The sequence below is a fragment of the Elephantulus edwardii genome, unplaced genomic scaffold (genome assembly GCF_000299155.1).
Source record: "Elephantulus edwardii isolate Elephantulus edwardi_28Jun2011 unplaced genomic scaffold, EleEdw1.0 scaffold00157, whole genome shotgun sequence".
Classification (NCBI taxonomy): Eukaryota; Metazoa; Chordata; class Mammalia; order Macroscelidea; family Macroscelididae; genus Elephantulus; species Elephantulus edwardii.
The window spans coordinates 388,540-397,106 of NW_006399907.1; the positions used below are offsets into that span (position 1 = coordinate 388,540).

The 8,567-nt window shown below is 39.4% G+C and overlaps 1 pseudogene; it reads left to right on the top strand.

Moving 5' to 3' along the window:
• Positions 1-6,589: 6,589 nt before the first annotated feature.
• On the top strand, positions 6,590-7,281 carry LOC102857319 (annotated as a pseudogene).
• Positions 7,282-8,567: the final 1,286 nt, after the last annotated feature.

Sequence of the window (8,567 nt, forward strand, 5' to 3'; positions counted from 1 at the left end):
AGGAGAACAAACAGGTTTGTCCTGGAGAGGGTGAAGCCAGAATGTTCCCTGGAGCCAAGGATTCTGAAGCTTCGTCTGACATACTTTAGGCATGTTGCAAGGAGGGACTGGTCCTTGGGGAGTGACTGGTCCTTGGAGAGGGACAACATGTTTGGGAGAGTGGAGGAACGGCACAGGAGAGGAAGAGCCTCGATGAGATGGAGCGATTCTGTGATTGGAGTGGTGAGAATGAATGTGTTTGAGACAGCAAGATTGGCACAGGATAGAATGGCATTTAGGGCTCTTGTACATAGTGTCGCTGTGAGTCGTAAACAACTCATGGCACATAACAACAACAACTACATTGGATCCTACATCTCTTGCTGTAAAGATGTAGAGCCTGGGAAATTCAGTGGAGGGCCGCTCTGAGTTGTCATTGACTCAACAGCAGTTGACCAATAGGCAGCAGGATTGCAGACAAAGATGAGATTGACATTGTCAGAGTTCAGTTTACTTGATCCACAGTCAACACATAGTAGCAGGCAAAAAAGCAAAAGACACGTTGCATCAGGTAATCTACCTACCATCAAGGATCTCTCCAAAGTACTAATAAACAAAAATGCCAGTTTAAAGATTGAAGTGCACCTGACTAGTATTTTTCAGTTAATTTCTACACATCTGAAAGTTGGACAATAAATAAAGATAACAGAAGAATTGATGACTTTGAGTATGAGTGTTAACACAGAATACTAAGTTTCCAAGGAACTGTCAAAAGAACAAACAAATTGGTCTTGAAAGAATTCTACTAAAGCCTTCGTTACAGGAAAGGATGGTAAAACTTTGTCTCACTCGTTTTGCGTGTATTTTCAGGAGAAAACCACTCCTTGGAGAGACGTGCTGATAAAGATAAAGGGTCACTGAAAGAGACAAAGACCATCACTAAGATAGATTGACTGCAGTGGGCTTGAGCATGACAAAGATCGTGAGACAGTGCAGGGTAGGGCAAACTTCATGGGATCACTATAAGGTAGAGTCAACTCAAACGCAACTAAACAGCAGCAATCATGGCAGTGGGTTTATTTGCTTGGTTGGTTTTTTTGTTTTTATTTATGCTTCTTTAGGAATGAAATTGAAGGAAGTGTCATTTGATCTGCTTTTCCAAATGAACTCTCCCCTAGAACAACTCAAATTCTTTATCTGAATTCCTAAAATATTTCCCTTTACCAACTTCTCTCTTTTTACTTTATTCTTTTCTTGATCCCACTGACTTCTACCTCAAAGTATAGAGTTCAGCTTGCCTTTCAAATCTATGTCTCCTTGACTTTATTCAGTTTCTTCTCACTGTACGCCAATGTTTTGGGTTTTTTGTTGTTCTTTTTTTATGGTCCATATTATTCTTTCTGTTTTCTTCTACTACTGGGAACACTATGTATACCCCTGCCCCTGTGATTGTCATAAATCCTTCAGCTACCAACATCTTTATGTTTTGCCCTATCTAGTCTAATCTAGTATCAGATTATTAAACTCATTACTGTCAAGTCTGAATTGACCTGTAGCATAACTGAACTAAGTCACACATTTACATGATAAATATTATATCATAATCCTACATATCATCATCAGGAAGACAAGGATTCTCACCACAGGCCTAACAGTCAACATTATTATAGATGGAGAAAAGATTGAAGCTGTCAATGATTTCATCTTGCTTGGATCAACAAAGAAACAGGTACCAGCAGTCAGAAAATCAGGAGATGTACTGCATTAGGCAAGTGTTCTCTCAAAAATACTGAAGAGCCATGATGTCAGTTTGAAGATGAAGATCTACTTGCTTTAGGTCATGTTCTTCTCAGTCACCTGCTATGCATCACAGAGCTAGACAATGAATAAGGATGACATAAGAAGAACTGATTCCTTTGAATTGTGGTGCTCAAGAAGAGTACTGAATATCCATCCCATCAACTGCCAAAAGTACCCAAAAGGGTACGTCCTGGAAAGGGTGCAGCCAGAGTGCTCATTAGTGGCAAGGATGATCAAGCTTCATCTTTCGTAATTTGAAAATTCAGATAAACAAGGCTACCTTTAGAAAGGGACATCATGCTTGGAAAGATGGAGTGTCAGCGAAAGAGAGGAAGATTCCCAATGAGATGGATTGACACTGTGACTTCAGCAATGGGTTCTAGTGTCTCAGAGGTGATAAAGGTGGCACAGGATAGGGCAGGTTTCAGAATGGCTATTCATAAGGGAGCTATGAATCGTAGTTGACTTGATGGCGCTTAACAGCATCAACAATCTCTTACATGTATGGGGTTTTTACTATATGAAAGACATTTGTTAGTTTGTCAATTAAATGAGGAATAGTTATAGAAATTGAGATTATGGTATTGATTACAGATTATAGTTCAATCACATCTCTAGCAATGATTTTAATTAAACTGAATCACTAAAGAATGAATTATAATAAATGCCATATGCACAAAAACCTCATACAATGACAAATATTATCATAATAACAGTATAATAGTTATGATAAAGATGATGGGTTTTGTGCTAAATATGCTATAGTTGTGTACACAAGAACACCATTGTTGTTGTTGTTACGTGCTTTCAAATGGACTATGACTCATAGCAACCCTATGAACAATGAATCTGAACCCTTTCCTGTCCTGTGTGACCCTCAGAATCCCTGATATATTCCAGCCCATTGCTACAGTCACTGTGTCAGTTCATCTCGTTGAGAATCTTTCTCTCTTTCACTGACCTGAAATTTATTCATGCATGATGTCCTTTTCCAAAGGCTGGCCCATCCTAACAATAATACCCAAAGTATGTAGGACAAAGTTTCATCATCCTTGCCTCTAAGGAACATCCAGGCTACACTTTGAAGACATATTCTTTGCTTGTTCTTTTGGCAGATTACAGGATATTCAATATGTTTCTCCAACACCACAGTTCAAAGACCTCAATTCTTCTTGTATCATTTTTATTCATTTTATATCAATTACATAAAATACATTGTCATTTATTTTTCTTTTTCAACCTTCAAATGTATAGGAAGTAATTGACAAGACTACAGCTTGAATCAGGTATACTTTAGTCCTTAAATGGACATCACTGCTCCTCAGCACAATGGAGAAACTCCTGTCAGCAGATTTCCACAATACAACTTGTCTATACCTTCTTTAAACAACAACAACAACAAAAAAAATCTTTTGCCATTAAGTCAATTCTGACTCTTAACAACCCTGTAGGACATGGTAGAGCTATTGCATAGTTGCCACGGCTGTATTTTTCGTGAAAGCATACAGCCACATCCTTTTTTCATACAACAATTTGTGGATTCAACTACCCACCTTTTTGTTAGCAGTCTAGCCTTTGACTCTCTTACCATTAGGGCTCTTTGTACTTTCCTTCAACTAAAGTAAAGCCATTGCTGTTGAATTGATTTTGTGACAAACTGAATTAGCCCACGAGAACTAGAGTATAGTCATGCCACTAATATTTTCTTTTGTACCAACTCCCGCTGAGTGATTTTGGATTTGTTATCTTTCCAAAGGCATTGCCAGATAGCTAATGAATACACAAAGAACATGAGAGTGGAAAAATAGAAACGCTACCTTGGGAGATTATCAAAATAATTTCCTAGTGCCAACTTTTGGAAATATGAAAATCCCCGTTAAACTCTAAGTTTGTTTTTATCTTTATAACTGCTTTTGTCCAGGGCCTCTGGAATCCCCATTTATCATTCCTGGAGTGCCAATAAGACTGTAAGTGAGTCATACCCAGTCTAGATATGACAAATAAAATGAGACCTAAAACCCCCAGAGAAGGTGGGAGTCGTAAGTTCTTGTCTCATTTTTGTTTGTTTAAATGCTACTTTCTGGGAAGACAGAGAACAAAAGCATCACTGTCCTAGATCAAAGATGCAGGGGAGGACAAAGAAGAAAATGTGGTCCAAGTTGAGACACATCAAAGAAATGGGCAAAACAACCTTAATTCATCCATTATGATTCTAGCTCTAACAAGGTAAGAAAGGGATATTGTTCTTTTGAGTCCTGGCGGGGGGGGGGTGGAGTGGAGAAAAGTCTGAAGTATAAATTTGTGAAATCAAACTTAACCTAATTGAGCAAGTGCTGCTAAGATTTACATTAAAACTTGATTATTTACATTTTATTGGTATTCTCTCTTCACAGTAAATTGTGGACATAGAATAAAAATCCTTAGGCTATAGTCATTTATCATTAATTTGTTCAAATAACAATGACATTAAAACAGAAATGGATAAATAAAGTTTTACCCATGTACAATTTTCTAAAACTAGTGGGAATGTTAGAGAAGATTCATCAACAATCTGTGTTATGCAGATGACACAAGCCTGCTTGCTGAAACTGAGGAGGACCTGAAGCACTTGCTGCAGAGGGTCAAGGACAGCAGCCTTCAATATGGATTGAAGCTCAACATCAAGAAAACAAAGATTCTCACCACTGGGCCAATTGGTAGATCATTATGGATGATGAAGAGATTGAGATTGTTAACAGGTTTACTTTGTTTGGTTCCACAATCAATATTCTTGGTACCACCAGCCACCTGGTACCAAGAGATGAATTGCACTCGGAAAGTCATCTGTCAGGAACCTCTCCAGAGTACTGAAGAGCAGCAGTGTCAGTCTGGAGATTAAGATGCACCTGATCCAGGCCATAGTCTTCGCAATTGCTTGCTATGGATCAGAGAGCTGGACAATGACTAGGGATGATAGAAAGATAATTGATGCCTTTGAGCTGTGGTGCTGGAGAAGAGTGTTGGATATACCATGGACTGCCAGGAGAACAAACAGGTTCATCCTAGAGAGGGTGTAAACAGACCGCTCCTTAGAGGCAAGGATTCTGAAGCTTCATCTGACATACTTTGAACACGTTAACAAGGAGGGACCAGTCCTGGGAGAGGAGCATCATGTTTGGGAGGGTGGAGGAACAGAGCAAGAGAGGAAGACTCTCAAGGAGATGGATTGATTCAGTAACTGAGGTAATGGGGATAGGTGTGCCAAAGACAATAAGGTTGGCACAGGCTGGAACAGGGTTTAGGGGTCTTGTATAAAGGCTCATTATGAGTTTCAAGTGACTCGATGGCACATAACAACACAACAACAAACTGGATAGGTTCAAATTTTGGCTTTATCAGTAGCTGAGGTACCTTGGATAATTTACTCTTTGTCTCGTTTTCTTCATCTGTAAAGTAGGAATAATAATAATGTCTACCTCTTAGTATAGTAAAGATGGAATTAAGTAATATATGCAACACTTGGAACACTACTCATTAAACACATACTAAGATGTGCCTGATTCAGGCCATGCTCTTCACAATTACTTGCTATTCATCAGAGAGCTGGACAGTGACTAAGGATGACAAAGAATTGATGCCTTTGAGTTGCAGTGCTAGAAAAGAGTATTGAATATACCATGGACTTCTAAGAGGACAAATAGGTTCTTCTTGGAGAGGGTGAAACCAGGCTGTTTCTTGGAAACAAGGATTTTGAAGCTCCATCTGACATACTTTGGGCATGTTGCAATGAGAGTAGAGGAAGACCCTGAATGAGATGGATTGACTCAGTGACTAGGATAATGCGGTAGGTGTGTCAAAGACAGTGAGACTGGCTAAGGATAGAGCAGGGTTCAAAGCTGTTGTACATAGGGTCACTATGAGTTGCACGTCACTCGATGGCACATAACAACAACAACAACAACCTTTAAAGTACTCACCATTACTTGAAAGTTCTTTCTGAAAAGCTATTTGATTAATTATAATACCCATTCCTGATTTTTAAACAGCTAAGAGTAGGAAAAGGTTTCTTAACTTGATATATAAAGACTGCTGCTGGTGGAAAATAACAAACACTATGAATGGTGGTTTAAGCTGTAAAAACATTCTGTGTTTATTTTCATAACAATTTCAGAAGCATACAGTCTCAGAACTGCATCAGCCAGCCAAGAATGAAACCCAGGACCCAGGCTCATGTTAGCCCACTTAGTGTATGAAGGTTGTTTAGCTCTGTGCTTGTCATCCTCATGCGGGTGAGTATGATTAGAAGAGTTGCCACAACCTCACACCTCTTCCTTGAGTATTCAAATCAATGCTTCCTTTAGATGTGGGCAGATTTCTCTTTACTGAAGAAGATAACTTTCTAGACTCTATACTGGAAAGTCATAGAATTATTCTTGATTTAGCCCATTAGAAAAGGGTTATTTCTTTGATAAAGTATTAGAAACCAACTGTAAATATCACACTTACAGTGAGATGCTGGAACTCAACTCAACATGTTGTCATTGAGTAAGAAAACCTTGACATTTACAGCCTCTCAAAGCATGTAACCTGCAAGGAGGGAATCTACACATCTTTCTCCCACAGCACTGCTGGTGGATGGAAAACACCTTTGGGTAGCCAGGCAACTCTTTACTTACTAGGATTGCAGAACTCCCTGAAATTCTAGAAAGTGTTTCAGTTAAAGCTCAGAGTGAGAGGAGGAGAAGCCGCCCAAAACAAACATCTTGGCCTATAATAATTTATGAAAGCGATATCCAGAAAAGAACAGGAGAGTCTTAGAATCAGGGAGGCCATGCCAATACCCCAGAAGAGGCTGGCAAGGATTTGTGGGCCAGACAAGAAGGGATCATCAGGAAAACGTGTCAAAACTAAGAATGCAGATGGTGCATCAGCTAAAACAGAAAACTACAGCCCTGAGAATGTGTCAGCTTGTAATTGTAGAAAGAATCTAAGCAGCCACAGGCTAAGGAAATTACAACCAAAGAACAGACTAGAGAAAGACATAGTTGTCGTGTTTGGCATCCAGGATCTCAAAGAACAGCGCAATCAGACAGCATGCTGGGATGCTGTTGGAAACTACCAGGCCCAGAACTTTCTTAGAGCCATGAAGCTGGAAGAGGAGACCTTCTGTCATAGAAACTGAAAAGAGAGCCAGGCATTGTGGGACTTGTGAACATTGTGAAGGAAGCCTACCCAGACCACACACAGTTTGAGGAAGAAACCAACCCCATTATGACCCATCAGCAGAAAGGAAAACCCTAAATGGTCTATAGTCAACATCACCATTAAATGATGATGTGTTTCATTCCACTGGCTGGGTTCAAAACATACCACCACACTCACAAGACTATTGATGGGCCTTTAAAAAATATGGTTCTCTTCACTTGGCAGAGAGTATTTTATCAGCCACTGACCCAAGAAGAGATCATTTTGGACCTGGAGGAAAAAACAACCAAGTTAACTGGGACACTAATGCTGGAATAGACAAGACCCCTCTGCAGCGAAATCAGATTTTTATATGGCAAAAAAAGATGCAAGAAGGTTTGATTTCTCTGTTTGCCTGAGATTTTTTATAAAAGTGGTTACTGTGTACTTCTCCCTATTAAACAATATCAAAGTTTTTAAAATAATAAATAAAACTCAGAACAAGACATGTCTCCTTTCCGTCACAGCTGTTATTTGATAAATTTTATGGTGGCCCTCAGCAATGGCCATTAGATAATAAAATCCTAGCTAATCAGCTGAAAATATGAAATTAACTTAAATCAAATAAAATTAAAAGTCAGTCCCTCTGTTGCAAATAGGAACATTTCACATATTCAACAGCTATGTATGACTAGTAGCTACATAATTGGACAACACAGACAGTATTTTCATCATCTCAATATGTTCTAGTTGACAGTGCTGTTGTTAGAGGGAAAGTCATCATTACCTACCAACCTCTGTAATGGTGTGGAGTATATCTTTCAATATGACTTTCCTAGCCACAGTTTGACATTGTCTGGTAGATGGGCAGCAATATGTGAATAAGGCATGTTAGCCTATCCACAAGGAGATTAGTGATCTACCAATTCACCAGGGGGTTGGCTAATCTCACTAAACCACAAGGGGATTAGATAGTCTGGCCATTAAATTGAGCAACCCAGTAGCAGGACAATTAGACCTTCCCTGCCCCAGTATAGAAACAGCAAGAGAATGTAGGATGCCCTTCCAGACCAGACATTCTTGCTCCAGCTACACCTATGACAGCATCAGTTATGACCAAACTAGAAATCTGACCTTGGGACTTTGAGACTGCTAAACCATTGAAACCAGAGCTAACAGCCTTTGCCCAAGTTTTTTGAATAAGGAGTGGTGGTCCATAATTCACAGGACACATAACTTTGTAACACAGACCTAAAGCCACAAGGTCCAAGACTGAGGTGCCTGTGAGTATACTTCAAAAGTCATGGTGATTGTATTCTGCTGCTAACCTGGATGATAACTCTTTAGTTTCCCCAATATGGTTGTGTGTGGTCTGTGAGCTGTATTTTGGACTTAGCAAAGTAGTAAGATTGGTATTGAGATGAGGAGAAAGAAGTATGGGAGCGTGGGAAACATGTCTGACCTCATAGGAATTGATTTTGTTTCACTAATGCTATTGATGAGGACAGTTCCCCTTTGTGAAGTTGGTAAAGGTCAGACATGGCCATTCCCCTGTGGCTCTTGCTCTTTTCCCAAATGTATATATTTATTAAATTGAAATTTTACTGTTAACAATATAACCTACT